The sequence below is a fragment of the Lichenostomus cassidix genome, chromosome W (assembly GCF_008360975.1).
Source record: "Lichenostomus cassidix isolate B80296 chromosome W, HeHo_3.0, whole genome shotgun sequence".
In the NCBI taxonomy this organism is placed as follows: domain Eukaryota; kingdom Metazoa; phylum Chordata; class Aves; order Passeriformes; family Meliphagidae; genus Lichenostomus; species Lichenostomus cassidix.
Window position 1 is genome coordinate 4,470,354 of NC_139510.1, and position 15,916 is coordinate 4,486,269.

The following is a 15,916-nucleotide window of genomic DNA, read 5'->3' on the forward strand; positions in this document are numbered from 1 at the left end:
ATCTCCTACTTTCTGCCATTCATCACAGTCAAAAACGGTATTAGGGTCAATAAAACAACCTTTAGCCAACCCCCATGCTGTCAACACCACTAAATCACTCTTTATGTCCTTAACCTTAATCCCCCGCTTTTCTAAAAAGCAAGATAACAAGTTGTAAGGGTCGATCCAAGAATCAAGTTCTGTCTCAACATTTCTCATCAGAAATTACAGGTGCAGGACTCACGCAGACAATGCTGTGTACTTGCCTAAAGCTGGTGCGGAGCGAATGCTTCGTGCCCGCCTAAGGTAGTACGGAACGAATGCTTTGTGCCTACCCAAAGCTGATACGGAGTGAATGCTTTGTACCTGCCTAAGGTGGTACAGAACGAAGACTTTGCACCTGCCTGAGTTGATACAGAACAAAGGCCTTGTGCCTGCCAATGCGGGTATGTGACGAAGGCTTTGACACCCATTGTGAAAAACCTGCCGACCATGCCTCGGACACTCCTCCCTTGACCCTGCCAAGTGGAGATTGGCAAATTTCCACAAGAATTAAGGGGGGGCAAAGGCGGCTGGCAAGGAAGGACCAGGTGTATGGACTAGCATAAAAGACAGCTTTGGAGTGGCTGAACTCCGAAGATCTTCCCCACCGAAAGATCACATCGATCTTTGCAGAGGCCAAGGAATGCCGACTGGACGGGACGCCAGGGACGCCGGACGGGTGTGGACCCGTGGTGGTAGCTATAGCCCCTTTCCTTCCCTTTCCTCCCCATCTTTTCCCAATTTTCTCCCTTTCTCTCTCTATCGCAGGCCGCTTTACAGGCCAAATTAATAAAGTTCCCCCTTGGATTGAAATTTAACTCCCTTGACTTGTTGCATTTTCTGTTTTCTTTTCCTTTTTGCACTCTGAGATCGTAGCTGGTATGAACCATCACGCGTCTGCTCATGAGTGGACCGTGACATAAATCAAAAGCAGCTTGCCTCTCCATTCCGATTTATGGAACTGCGCACTCACTTCCACCCCCTCAAGGTTATCGGCCGCTTTTCCTCTCTGGTGCGTGCGAAATTCGCCTCGCAAGTCCGGCAGTGTCCAGATCCCGCCTGTACGGTCGTCTGATCAGTGTGCCCCACTGCTTCGACCCTCCTGGGTGTCCGGAGCCAGATGCCTTCTCGGTCGTGGCTACATCACCTCCCAAATAGATCCAGCCAAAAGGGGAGCGAGACCCTTGGACGTCGGGGTCACCATTATGCCGAGAAACGGAGGCTTGACAATCCAATATGGGTTTACTACAAGCTTCAGTTTATTGATCTACAGTATACAGTTTTATAGTGTAGTTAACTAGATCATGCATATTCTGTAATCGTACAATATTATTGGTTATATACTTCCATGCCCTAAGTTTGGCTACTTGCCTTAAACATAGATACATGTTATCTATAATGCCTGATTTCTGCATTCTTGTTAGCAATTACTGCATTCTCGACGGCTCCCACAACCTCTATGTTGCAGCAAGGTCAAGGTGACCTAGATCGCTGATTGGACACAGGCATCTAATTAATAGTTGGCTGAATATGGCTATTGTTAAGAAGCGGCTTGTTAAGAAGTAACATGACGAGAGGGAACTCACGGCAGTCTCAATATGAGATATAGAGTAAGCTCCATTTTATTTCACCAAACGAGAAACTTATATACTGTTACAGATCTTACCAATTATAGCTACACACACACCTGCAGTCTGTTCTCACACATTCAGGGATCTTCCCGGTGACTCCCTTTTTTCTTTCTCATAACACTTCTGACTCCCTAATCTTTCTCATGACATTCTTCCCACAGCTCAGAAACACAGCTGTGGTTCCCAGGTATCAGCTTCTCACAACAGCTTGTCAGGATTTTCACTGAGGCCTGGCTATGCTGAGGCTCCGTTCAGGCCTGTTTAGTTAGCATAAGTTTTGCTGGAAAACTGCGTTTTCCAACAGTTCCCCCATTTCGCTTGTGAGAACAGACGTTGTCAGTTATCAGATTAATTTGCTTTGCTATAAGTAATTCTTATTATTAGAATTGTTATAAGTTTACTTAAGGAAATTTCACTAGCTATTTAGATATGTTGCCATGGTCTAGGAACTGTCGTTGCTGAAAACATTCACTTCACAGGTAACGCTTGGAGAACCTTTTCCGGACAAGGACTCCAAGTTCACTTGGAAGAAGGTTTAGCTTTTATGAACTCAATTTGGTAAATGAAAATTATTTGATCACATTTTGATGCAGAACACTTGGGACTCATGGCATGTTTCCCAGCCAGTTAGAACCAAAGCTTGGCCAGAGCTTAGGTGCTAAGTGGAAGGGTTTTCTTAGAACATCAAGCTTTGATTAATATCAATAAGAAGAGTGTTTTATCATGTTACTATTTTTGTAGATAACTATATAAGGTAAGATGAATATTTGAAAACAGTAGATATTATCATTTGACTTTAACTAAAGAAGATAACACTGCAAATGCTTTTTGGGAATAATAATGTAAACTAACAAATTTAAAACTTAAAATTAATATCACTGAAAATGAATAAGGCTTAATCTTAATAAATCTGCTTTTAAACTAACAAATTGGACTTAACTATAATGGAATTTAAAATTGATATCACTTTAACAACTTAACTCTAACAAAATTTAAAACTTAACAGGATTTAAAATTAACATCACTTAATATTACTTAACAGAATTTTAACTTTAACAGAACTTAAAACTCAATAGAATTTAAATTCACTATTACTTAACTTTAACAGAATCTATGCTTAACCAAAAGTACTTAACAGGTAGTTTAAACTATTCAGTATAACTTCACCCACAGGTCCTCATTCACACATCAAAACTCTCAAGAAATCAAAATCACACTCTCATCAGTCACAGGCTTTATCTACACATTAAAGCACTCAACACACTCTCAGTAGGCCTACAATATTCACACATACACACAAACACTATCTTTAAGCAATGCTTTAGCAAAATTCAGCTCTCGTTTAAGGCTTTAGTATTCAAGGTGTTATTATTTATCAGGATAATATTTTGTTACAATGCTTCTTTATTAGTAAATCGCTGGAAATAGGTTTTGGTCTCGGTGTCAGTGCAGCCAGGCTGAAGGAAGAGCCGATCTGCTCCATTTGCTTGGACATTTTCAGGGAGTTTCAGTTGCTGAAGCTGCAGCAGGTGGTGAAGGCTTGCCAGGACAAGTGCTTACAGAAAAAGCCAAGCTCAGAGACATTTCCCTGAAACTCTGGAAAAGCTGAAAAGTCATGAAACTCCACCGAATCAGCCATAGCAAGGCTGTGCTGCTGGTTAACATGGGGCAATGGGTGTTTCACCCTACAAGGTGAATAATTAGAGGTTTTGGAGAAAACAGCTGGAGAACGTGTTCAAAGATTTGTTTCTGAAGCTAGAGAGCGTGGTGGAATCGCTGCCGCCATGGGGGACGACATGGATGTGATTCCCGAGCGGGAGATGAAGGATCTCCAGTTCAGAGCACCGAAGAAGATTCGCATCTTTGAAACTCTTAAAAGTTCTCCATGACTACGAGGAGAAACAACTCCATTCTGTATTAATTTGCTGTTTTTGCTGGCAACGCTGTTGGTTAGTTTTGGTTCGCTGCTGAAGCTGTCAATCATTTCTTCATCCTTGAGGAGGAGTAGAGTTTAGAGTTTCATCATAGGCATCACCGTTGGGGCAGTGAAGGAGGTGTGGATGGCTCGCGGCTCCGCCCACCGGGGCACCCTCCGGGACCTCCGCTCTGGTTGTCATTCGGCCGGAAACCACGGTTGGAGCAACTTCCGCCACAGGTCTCCTTGTGTGGCGTGCCGGCGGCGCGCAGTGAAGGGTAGGGGCCGCCGCTGCTGCTCGGCTACTAGTCGCTTTCTGTTTGTTCTTTTTGTTTTTACAAGCTTCTGTGCTGTGAGTATCTCTATTGCAGCGGGAACACCAAACTTTTTCGTTACAGTTCTTTCTTATGTGTTTTTCACTCCCACTTCGATAACATCGGGATGATTTCTAGTTACTCTGTTTCTTTACCCGCGATATTTGAGCTCTCTCAAACAAAGCAGCTAAGATGTTTTTCGTTGTAAAATTGCCAAGCTCTGTGATACATTGAGACAGGAACAGATTTTTCATCCAATCGAGTAACTTTATATTCTCGGCTGTCGGCAGCGGCAGGGCGCGCCCTCTCTCCCCCCCCCCCCCCCCTCCCTGGCGGGGGGGGCTTCCCTGGCTGCGCTGCGGCTGCCGAAGTTTTACGCATATTAAAAGCGGCACAGTAACTCACAGGTTTTTCTCTGCTCCATGCGGCTGTTATGTCCTGTGCTGTGAGCCACGCAAGGTTTTGCTCCGTGGCATGTTTCTGTAAGCAGGCTACAACTTTACTCCATGGTTTGCCAAGCTTTCTTGCAATTTTTTTCACAGTCCAAAAGTAAAACAGCTCCGTAATTCAACCACTCTCCCACACTGAATACTGTAATAGGATTTGTAAAAAATCCATAAGCTTGTCCTACCACCATCAGGCCCATTAAGTGTGATAGGCTACTTTTACTGAGTCCGTGCTTTTCTAAAAAGCATAACAATAAAAATTGGGCTACCTCTGTTTCCATTATGGTCCAGCTGGTTTTCAGGGTCCTGGTCGACACCGTCTAAGCACTCTGTCGGAGCTCGCAGTCGCCAGAGTTTGTGCAGTTCACCGAAGTGTAGCCCCCACGGTAGGCAGGTCCTATTCGGCCTGTGTCGCTGGGATCTCCCCCGATTCGGGCGAAGATCTTGACACACCGTTGCTGCACTGCTTCGGCACCTCTCCGTTCCCGCCGCTCTCAGAAGCAGGGTCGTAAAACTCTGCTGTTGGTGTCCGTAGTCGTCGGGGTCACCATTTAACATAACGACGAGAGGGAACTCACATCAGTCTCAATATGAGATATAGAGTAAGCTCCATTTTATTTCACCAAACGAGAAACTTATATACTGTTACAGATCTTACCAATTATAGCTACACACACACCTGCAGTCTGTTCTCACACATTCAGGGATCTTCCCGGTGACTCCCTTTTTTCTTTCTCATAACACTTCTGACTCCCTAATCTTTCTCATGACATTCTTCCCACAGCTCAGAAACACAGCTGTGGTTCCCAGGTATCAGCTTCTCACAACAGCTTGTCAGGATTTTCACTGAGGCCTGGCTATGCTGAGGCTCCGTTCAGGCCTGTTTAGTTAGCATAAGTTTTGCTGGAAAACTGCGTTTTCCAACAAAGAAGCAATTTGTCTACGTCAGCATGCCCTTTCTCTACAAGCCAGCTTTCCACAATGAGGACCACATTTCATTTCAAAGGTGGTACAACAAGTTAGCCATCATTTAGGCATAGACTGGGAGCTTCACACCCCATACCACCCACAGTCAAGTGGTCAGATGGAGAAAATGAACCACCTAATCAAACAGCAAATTGTAAGATCAGGGCAAGAAGCCAATTTACCCTGGCCCCAATCTCTCCCACTTGCATTATTACGAATCTGAACTAAACCCAGAACTAAAGAAAAATTAAGTCCTTTTGAGATGCTCTATGGGAGACCATATGGAGTACAGAAAAGACTATCCACCCAAGCTGGGGAGGAAACACTGACCACCTATATGGTGGCCTTGAGTAAGCAACTCAGGAAAATTGAAAAGCATGTGGCTGGAACTCGGAGTCGGGGCCTAGACAGCCCAGTACACAATATTCAACCTGGAGATTATGTTTATGTTAAGTCTCTTACAGAGAAAACTTTGGAGCCACAGTGGGAAGGACCATTTCAAGTACTCCTTACCACTTTCACTGCGATCAAAATCAAAGAACAGAATGCCTGGATTCATCATACTCGAGTGAAGAAGATTCCAGAGACCCCTTGGAAAGTGGCTTCTAATGATAATGAACTGAAATTGAAGTTTACCCAGGTAAAATGAATGCAATTAGAAAAGTTACTCTCTTTGGTGTTCTCACAATTATAACCATACTTCAAGGAAAAGGAGGTACTTTTAGCCAGGGCGATACTGAATGGCCTTGGTCACAAGCCCTCATAGGGCATACCAGCTATCAGGGAAACTACCTTACAAACAGCAGTCCGGATTTGACTATAATTGTAATGCATGATGATGAAATTTACCATCCACCTGAATGGGTTTAGAATCGAGATGAGTGGATCATGACCCTACCTGGTATTATTAATGAAAAAATCCAGGTAAGATGCAGAAAAATAGAACCTAGTTTTTAATATGAAAAAGCCTCTTCTATTACAGTTCCTGGACAATTTAAAAAAAATTAATTTAGCATTTAAAATCCACTCTAATATTTTTTTTAAAAAAATGTTTTATTAAAAATTGGCAAACTGTAAATTTAGAATCACGCATTACATGAGAACAACAAGGGTTTATCTGTGAGAGTAACACAATTAATGCCAAAGATATATGCTTAGATGTTGAGCAAAGCATTTACCACTTTGAAGTTCACCCGGACACTAGTCAGAAAACAGTATTTGTATATATTGGTCAGGGTTGTGTTTGCTTAAGAACAATGTGTGTTTTCATAGAAATAGATAATGACAATGTTACTTTGGATGTTAGGAATCGTTCTAATTTTTGTATTTGTAATTTTGTGAAGATCATTGGGTGTGACTTTTTGTATTTGGCACTAGTTGTATCTCATCAATTGATAAAATCCAATTACACAATGTATCATGAATTATCATCAACAGCTATTGGGATGAACCTTACGCTGGTAAGACAATTGGTAGAACATCAAGACTTAATTAACATCCTGAAAGAAATTCAAAAAAGTGGAAAGAAAACTTTAATAACCATTCACCATGATACAGAGGAAATAAGCAGAGTGTTACAAGGAGCAAGAAAGGATGCTGATCACCACTGGTGGGATATGCTTTTTGGATGGTCACCTACTGCAACTGGTATCCTTAATACATTATGTCACCCCATAATTGTTTTACTAATTCTGGTAGGTATTAGTCTTGTGTTATCTGTTTTGTTATTTGTTTGGAATTGTAAGATGTAAAACAGGCTATCCATTTTAACTACTTTATCGAATGTACATGGTAAAGCACTGAGAGATACTTATCGCAGAAGCTTGCTAGAAGAAGAATCCATTTACTAGTAAAAGAATTTACTAATTTTATAGAAAAGGGGGTACTGATTTAAGGTAAAATAGAAATTATTAATTTAAGAGAACTAGAAGCTAGATAATAATATTAATAACTTTTGAACTGATTTTTAGAAGGCCAGAGATTGGATAATGATTTACTAAGATTTGCCTGCTGAAGACAATTTATTATTCGCTTAATGATTTTGTGCCTACCTAGTATCAGGGAGGATAGCAAGAAAAGAGCCAAATAATTGAGAAAAACTACTGAGTGTAACCAAGCATGCTGCCCTTCGACCCCAGAACCGGTACAAGTTGGCTCTCAGGCTTGGACTTGGACCAAGAACCAAGGGAGCATGCGCAAGGGAACAGGGTGAAGAGTTCATCATGAGGAAGACTACTGATTTTGCCCTCATTAATCATTTGGGACACTTGCCCACAATTAATCTGAGACACTGCACTTGCGCGAGCATATTTAAATGAACTTTGAACTCATTATAATACAAAGTGGGGATAGGTAATGAATATGTATAGGGGCTTTGTCTAACTTTATGCATATGTAACCTGTAATCTAATATAAACCAAGTGAAGTGCTGCTGACGGTGTGCATGTCTCTGGAGGGTCTACCCCCCATGCACCCCAGCTGGAATAAACACATACCTACTTCATAACTGAGTTGTGGAGTCAATTCCATGCTTCACAAGGACTTAGATGTTCACTCTCAATGCTCTCATCCTCCACACATCTCCCTGCTGAGGCCAAGCTGATTTTCACCATATTTCCCTCCCCACCCCCTTTTTGTGACCCAGCTGATCCTTGTTAACTAGAACACATTCAGGTCAGGCTTTAACTTTTATCCCTCTTCAAGCTCAGCAGGTCACACCGGAAGCAGACATCCCTACCAGCAGTTCTCCATGTGGGACATTAGAAAACTTTATAGTGTTATTGCTTTTGCACGGCCTGGTTTTTGGTAGCGGCGGGGGGGGGGTCACAGAGGTGGTGGTGTCTTTTCCAGCCTGGAAATGAAACTCAAGTGAATTTTAGTATAGGAGATAATATAAAAGTGGATCTTTATTGGAGATCCAGGGGCAGTTATGGAAGAATATCCACAAAAGCCCACTTCCACAGGGGTGAATACAATTTTATAGGTTTTAGGAAATTAACATAGTTGATAAAAAGCACCAATTAGGAGGACAAGTGCGGATGCAATTCCCCCCAGGTCAAGCCCATTCTTTGGAATCCCCTCCCCTTGGTACTAGCTGTCCTTGTTTATAAAAATGTGTCTCGAAGACCTTGGTTCCCAGGAAGAAATAAGAGAGGATAGGGGTCTTGTACCGCCCCGAGCTTGGAGCTCTGGAATGTGTTCAGTCTTTCTAGCTGGGGAAAAGGGTAGGGAAGAGTACTGGGAAGGTTAAAAATATGCAAAAGAAAAAAGGCAAAAATCATCCAGCATCAGTGGCTTCTGTGAGAAGCTGCTAGAAGCTTCCACCATGTCCAGCAGAGCCAATCCCTGATGGCTCTGAAAATGGACATGCTGCTGGCCAATGCTGAGCCAATTAGTGATGTTGGTTACGCCTCTGTGATAACATATTTAAGAAAAAAATCAAAACAAAGTGGGGCACAGTTTTTCTAGCCAGAGAAGACAAGGAGGTGAGAACATGTGAGGGAAAAAAACATGGAGACACCAAGGTCAATGAAGGAGAGGCAGGAGGTGCTCCAGAAACCAGAGCCAAGATTCCTTTGCAGGCCGTGGTGATGACCATGGTGAAGCAGGCTTTCCCCCTGCAGCCCATGGGGGTCCACAGGGGATGCAGAGATCCACCTGCAGCCCATGGGGAAGGTATCCATGCAAGAGCAGGTGGATGCTTGGAGAAGGCTGTGATCCAGTGGGAGACCCAGTGGAGAGAGGGGGCCCCTGCTTCGAAGCTGGAGCAGCCTGTCCTTGGAGGACTGCTGTGGGAGTTCAGGGTGGAGCTGTGGGGTCAGAGGGCTGCAGATGTCTTTTGTCTTCAGTTAATGTGAAACACTGAGAGAGATAAGCTGAATCGCCCCTGGCAGAGGCCGAGACAGAATAAGACTGTATTTACCTTATGCATAAGTAGTTAACAGGAGAGATTAAGCGAGAAGACTGTCATCTGTAGCCCTTAAGAAATGCAAACCATGTAACCCTGTGATTTAAAGGGAGCTAGAATTTATTAATTTAAGAGAACTAGAAGCTGGATAATAATAATTTTTTAACTGATTTAGGCGGCCAGAGATTGGATAATGATTTACTAAGATGTGCTTCCTGAAGACAATTTATTATTCGCTTAATGATTTTGTGCCTACCTAGTATCGGGGAGGATATAGAGAAGAGAGCCAAATAATTGAGAAAAACTACTGAGTGTGACTGAACATCCTGCTCTCAGACCCCAGAACTGGTACAAGTTGGTTCTAAGGCTTGGACTTGGACCAAGAACCAAGGGAGCATGCGCAAGGGAACAGGGTGAAGAGTTCATCGTGAGGAAGACTACTGACTTTGCCCTCATTTGCGGCAGCGCGGTATCATGATTCATGAGCGGCCACTCCACGCCGCAATGTGGAGGGGGCTGCCTGTGGCCAGAACACGCCAGGCAGACACGTGGCTGTAGCAGGCAGTGGAGCTGCGGGGGACACGAGACTCCGTGGAGGCGTGGCAATGGAAGAAATGCAGGATCACCATCTGAAGTTTCCAGGGATTTATTAAGGTCCACAGTCAAGGGTCAGAGGAGGGTGGAGAGGGGCGGAGAGGCAGGGGAGGATTCGGGGTGCTGGAAAGCCAAGATGGTGAACCCCGAGTTTGGCTTTCTCAGCGGGTTATCAGGAGCGGGAAGAGAGGCGTGGTTACTCAGAAGAACCAACTAGGGGAAGCCAGAGGGGAGGAGCCAGGGAGGAGAAAGGGGTAAACCAATAAGCTTACAGCATGGGATGGTACAGGTTTCTGCTAGGGAGAAATCTCTAGAATAGCATCAATATGCAAAAAATCTTATAAGCACACTACAGCACTCATTAATCATTCAGGACCCTTGCCCACAATTAATCTGAGACACTGCGCTTGCGCAAGCATATTTAAATGAACTTTGAACTCATTATAATACAAAGTGGGGATAGGTAATGAATATGTATAGGAGCATTGTGTAACTTTATGCATATGTAACCTGTAACCTAATATAAACCTAGTGAAGTGCTGCTGACGATGTGCATGTCTCTGGAGGGGCTACCCCCCATGCACCCCAACTGGAATAAATGCATACCTACTTCATAGCTATTTGAGTTGTGGAGTCAATCCGCGCCTCACCTGGAAACCAAAGTTTTTGTAATGGCCAAGCTATAGTTGGTAACTATAAAAAGACCTGCTTTGCACAATAAAGTGGACTTTGCCTGAACAAGGCTGAGTTCCCGTATCAATCACCAACGATGGTGCCTTCCTGTGAAGAGCGATAAGACAACTAGCTGAGTGTCCGTTGGTGAGGCCCATGGGACTTTAAGTGCTGCTGCAAGAAGCAGGAAGCTGGCCAGCAATTGATCCCTTTGGATTTGAAGGTGAGCCATGGGGGACGACTGGGACAGGACCATCCTCAGAGGATAGCCATGTTTTCAAACTTATGTCTCTTTTACTTGAAAAACATGGAAAGTCCATGCCTTCCCAATCCCTTAAGAATGTGCTGCGTTGGGCAGCTGCCAGAGTACCTGAGCTAAACCTAAGCACTGTTTTTTTGTCAGAGGTATGAGATGAGGCGGGAGTAGAGTTGTGAGATCATGCTACAGGAGATGAGGCAGCTGCTCAAATCCTGCTGGCCTGCAGGGCTATACTGGAGGCTATTGAAGTGCAGGAAAAGACTAAAAAATAGAAAGCTGCTTCTAAAAGCAGCCCCTCCTCCTTGGAGGGAGCGGCGGCCGATGCTGCACCTTTTCCAACTGCCCCTGTACCCTCCGCTCCTGCACGCCCTGATCCCTCTAACCCGCCTGCTATGGAGGTCACTCTTAAATCTCTCCACGCGTTGTTGGTGGATTCGGAACATGATCCTGGATGAAGGAAAATCTTTGTCAGGAAACAGATCGTGGAGGGTGGAACAGCAGAGCACGACGACATGAATATCCCCGTCGCCCATACAAGCGAACATCGGAGAGATTCCTCAACCCCAGCTGTGGCGGCTACTTCTGAAGTCATAACCAGAAGTGCTTTAAATGCCACAGGAAAGTTCTTTCAGTGGGGAGAAGGGCTGTCTTGAGCTACACAGGAGATGAATTTGGGCTTCTGGAAGTCGACTCAGGCGAGAGAACGAGATGAGGTCTCTTCAGCTTTATTTGGGGTTACATCGGGGATAGGAAAGTTTGGAGAGAGATCTGAAGAGCCCTGAACAAAGGCTCTACAACAGGTTATAAGGGCACATAACTAGGCGGGTTTACAAGTTTTCAGAACAAATAGAAAAGTTAATACAAGTAATTTACAGTCTAAATTTACCAATGTCTAACAATTAGATATGCAAGCATCGAGTGGTTGGAGAGAGATAACGGCTCATACTATTTGTAATACTTTTCTGGGAGGTTGCTGGGATAATCCATCTCTTCTTCACTTTCTTCTGGCACTTCTCCCATTTCATCCCAATCCTCCACATTCTCAAGGGCACTGAGTTCTATCTCAGCTGCTTGGGCCGTAACATCTCCCCGTTTGTTTTCAAATAAAAAGGATAAAACTGCTTTTACAATGATAGATTTGCATATACACAAACAGCAAAGCACAAACGTGACAATGAGAACAACTGACACCAAGGTTTTCACGAGGGAGGCATCGTGAAATTTACAAAACAAACATGATTAAACAAAAATAACATTTTTAAACTTAAAAGGGTCTTCCCAATACTGAAGAATTTTTGGTTTCGGGAAGTCAAAATTCGCTAGGGAATATATGTATGATTCAAGAGGTATTTTAACTAAAGGGGGATCTTTGAGTCTGATTTTTTTCTGTTGTTTCCAGTTGAGGATTGAAAGTCGTTCCCAACTGGGTTTGAATTTTTGTTTTGGTTTCGCGAAATCTACTCGAGGGGGATGGTGTTTGAAATCTTTAGCCGTGTACGGCCGGACGCATTTTGCTGGAGCCCACCTGGGCCCGGTAGGCTTGGATACGCACGCGTAACCACGTCCCCAGGTTACCAGGGAAAATGGTCCTTCAATGTTTAAAGTTTCTAAATTCCGAACTAACACAGGTGGTTGTATTTTCAATTTTCCTCTCTTGTCGTTCATGAAGTGCCTAAATATAGGCGGCATGGGCTCTTTGGCTGAGGCATTTAAAAAGTTGATGACATAGAGCGCTTTGGCTAACCGGAGGTGAGGTGTGGTGACTTCTGTTGTGGTCCCCAGCTGTCTGTAAAGTGTTGTTTTGAGGGTTTGATGGGCCCTCTCGACAATTGCTTGGCCTGTTGGCGAGTGAGGGATGCCGGTGACATGGCTGATCCCCCATTCTTCGAGGAATTTATTGAATCGTTTGGATGAGTATGCAGGGCCATTGTCAGTTTTGATTTGCCCCGGGATGCCCAGTGTGGCGAATGCTTGGGTGAGATGCCTGATGCAGTCTGTTGTTTTCTCCCCAGAGTGGGCTGATGCAAACATTGCTCCTGAAAATGTGTCCAGTGACACATGGACGTATTTCAGTCGTCCAAATTCGGGAACATGTGTGACGTCGGTTTGCCACACCTGACAACTCTCAGTTCCTCGAGGGTTAACACCCAGAGGGTAAGTGGGCAGATCGTCGGTGGCACAGTTAGGGCATGCCCTAGTTATTGCTCTTGCTTGTTCTCGAGAGATTCCGAATAGCCTGGCCAAGGCGTGAGCATTTTGATGGAAAAACTGATGGCTCAACTTTGCCTGGCTGAAGTGGTCTGGCGTATTCGGTTTCAGGGCAGAAGCTGCCAATTGATCAGCCCTACTGTTTCCATCGGCGATGGGTCCTGGCAGATCGGAGTGTGACCTTACATGCATCACAAAATAGGGATGCTCCCGGTGGGACAAGGCTGTCACAAGCCTCAGGAGTAAAGAAAAGATTTTCGGATTGTCAATTTGTTTTAGGACCGAATTTTCTGCTCTCAATGTCACTCCTGCCACATAGGCAGAGTCTGTGACAACATTGACAGGTTCTTTAAATTTTTCAAACAATCTCACCACTGCAGCAAGCTCGGCAACTTGTGGGGACCCCTCGATTACTTGCACATCGGACTCCCACTGTCTTGTGGCGGGGTTTCTCCAAGTCATAACAGACTTTTTGGAAGTGCCTGAGCCATCTGTAAATACAGTCAAGGCGTTGGGAATTGGTTTTTGTGACAGTTTTGGTTTTTCAAACCAATTAAATGCTGTACTTAGAAGTTTGTGGTTTTGATGGCTTGATGTTATTTGGCCAGAGAACCCTTCGAGAGCCATTTGCAGAGGTTCATTGAATTGCATTTCAAAATCCAATTGTTCAGCTTTGTAAGGCACACGTATGAAAACAAAGTCCTGACCTGCTAAGGCACGGAGCCTTAACCTACCCTTTTTGATCACCTTGGATACAAATTCATCTCGGGTAGTTAACGTCTTCGCCAACTGGTGGGGGAGGAAGATCCACTCGATGATAAGCAGTGGATCAGGTCGGTCTACACTCCACTGGTAAATTAACCCGTGGGTGTATCGGCCTTCCCCCAGGACCACAAGCTCAAAAGGTAGGTCTGGGTCATATCGGTGGGCTTGCCTTTCCGATATGGCCTTTTCCACCTTTTCCAGTGCAGCCACAGCTTCTGGTGTTAATTCTCTTGGGGAGTCTAGCTCCCCCCCTCCGATTAAACAGTTGAAAAGGGGGGCCATTTCCTCGGTTGTGATACCCAGGAGAGGTCTTACCCAATTCACGGAGCCACACAGTTGATGTAAATCACGCAATGTGCGTGGGAGGTTTCCAAATTTCAAACATTGAGGACGGATAGTACGATCATTAATGGTACAACCCAGGTATTTCACTGGTGTTGTTTTTTGGATTTTGTCTGGTCTTATATCAAAACCTGCTTTTGTGAAAACATGTGAAACAACTGTGAGTACTTTTTCAACTTCTGGGTTTGTTGGAGCACACACCAGAATGTCATCCATGTAATGCAGAATGCGGACTTCAGGAAACTGTCGTCTCACAGGGGCGAGAACTCGTGCAATATATTGTTGACAAATTGCAGGTGAGTTTTTCATCCCCTGAGGGAGAACAGTCCACTGAAACCTTTGGAGTGGTTCTGAGTTGTTCAGAGAAGGCACTGAAAATGCAAATTTGGCTTGATCTGCAGGGTGGAGTGGAATGCTAAAGAAAGCATCTTTCAGATCAAGGACAGCCAATTTCCAGTCTGAGGGTAAAAGGGCCAGAGATGGTAATCCGGGTTGGAGAGATCCCATGTCCTCCATGGCCTTGTTAATTTCTCGAAGGTCATGGAGAAGTCTCCATTCGTCCTTACCAGGTTTTCTGATAACAAAGATTGGAGAGTTCCACGGGCTTGTTGAAGGAACAATTCGTCCTTTTGCAAGTTGTTCTGCCACTAGGGTTTTGAGGGCTTTCAATTTTTCAAGGGGCAGGGGCCATGGATCAATCCACACAGGTTCTTTTTTCAGCCAATTAAGACGTGGGATAGCGCCCTCCACCACGGCCCCGGTGGAAAAAACCTGCTCTTTAGGAGATGGAATGATAATTTTTGCTCCCCATTGGCAGAGCAAATCTCTCCCCCACAGACTGTATGAGAGGTCCGCCACAAAGGGACGGACAGTGCCTTTTGCTCCTTCTACATTTACACAAACAACTGTTTGGGCACTTCGACGTGCCTGTGCATTTCCTCCCACTCCCATAATGGGTGTAGTGGAATCAGTGAGAGGCCATTGGGAAGGCCAATCTCGGTGTGCAATGATGGTAATGTCTGCTCCAGAGTCCACCAGTCCAGTAAGAGTAATTGTCTTTCCATTTAATGTTAAGGATGCTGTCAGCAAAGGACGAGATTTTGCTAGGTTTTCTGACCAGAATACAGATGTTGTGTGTCCTTGGTCAGGGTCTGTTGGCAGCAAATGCTGGAACGTGTCATCATCTGTGTCTGAATCAGATGTCCAGTTCAGTTCTCGGGTCTCACTATTTTTTTCTGCACGCGGTGAGTGTTCGCGTTCATAATTTAGTTTTTTGATGACTCATTTGCGGCTGGATTGAAACGAATGGAGGGTTTTCTGGCGATTTGAGGTGTAGATTGTTGTGACGCAGGGCGCGAGGTGTTTGGGGTTCCAGTGTGGGATTCCGCAGGTGTTCTCGGAGGAAAAGGAGAAGAACGTGAGAGGGAAATATTGGGACAGTTTCTTGCCAAGTGGCCAGGCTGGCCACAGTTGTGGCAGGTATACTGTGATTGTGGATTGGAATGGGATTGGGGTCGGGAAGTATAGGCTTTAGGGAATTGTGGTACTCGGAGAGGGGGTTCAAGAGATGGACGGGAACAGGCTTCGATCAGTAATGATAAGGTAATTTCTGTGCTTGGGGGTAAAGACGAGATGATTTGCCTGCATCTGGGATTTGCATTCACTGAGGCTGTTTGAATTATGACTTCTTCTTGCTGTTCCGGATTTTTAAATTGTTTTTCAATGGCTGCTGACAGCCTGTCAATAAAATCAGTAAATAATTCAGTTTGGCCTTGTTTGATATACATGAAAGGTACTAAGGTTTCTGGTTTTGAAGGAACAGCCTTTAAGGCATTAAGTGCTGCTGTTATTAAATCTAATTGAATTGATTTTGTAA

At 44.4% G+C, this 15,916-nt stretch overlaps 1 long non-coding RNA gene across 1 annotated transcript in view; it reads right to left on the reverse strand.

Annotated features, from left to right (window-relative positions):
• LOC146425341 (uncharacterized) overlaps nucleotides 1-15,916 on the reverse strand; it is a 413,168-nt gene that overhangs the window by 205,499 nt on the left and 191,753 nt on the right. The gene's annotated exons all lie outside the window — the stretch shown is intronic.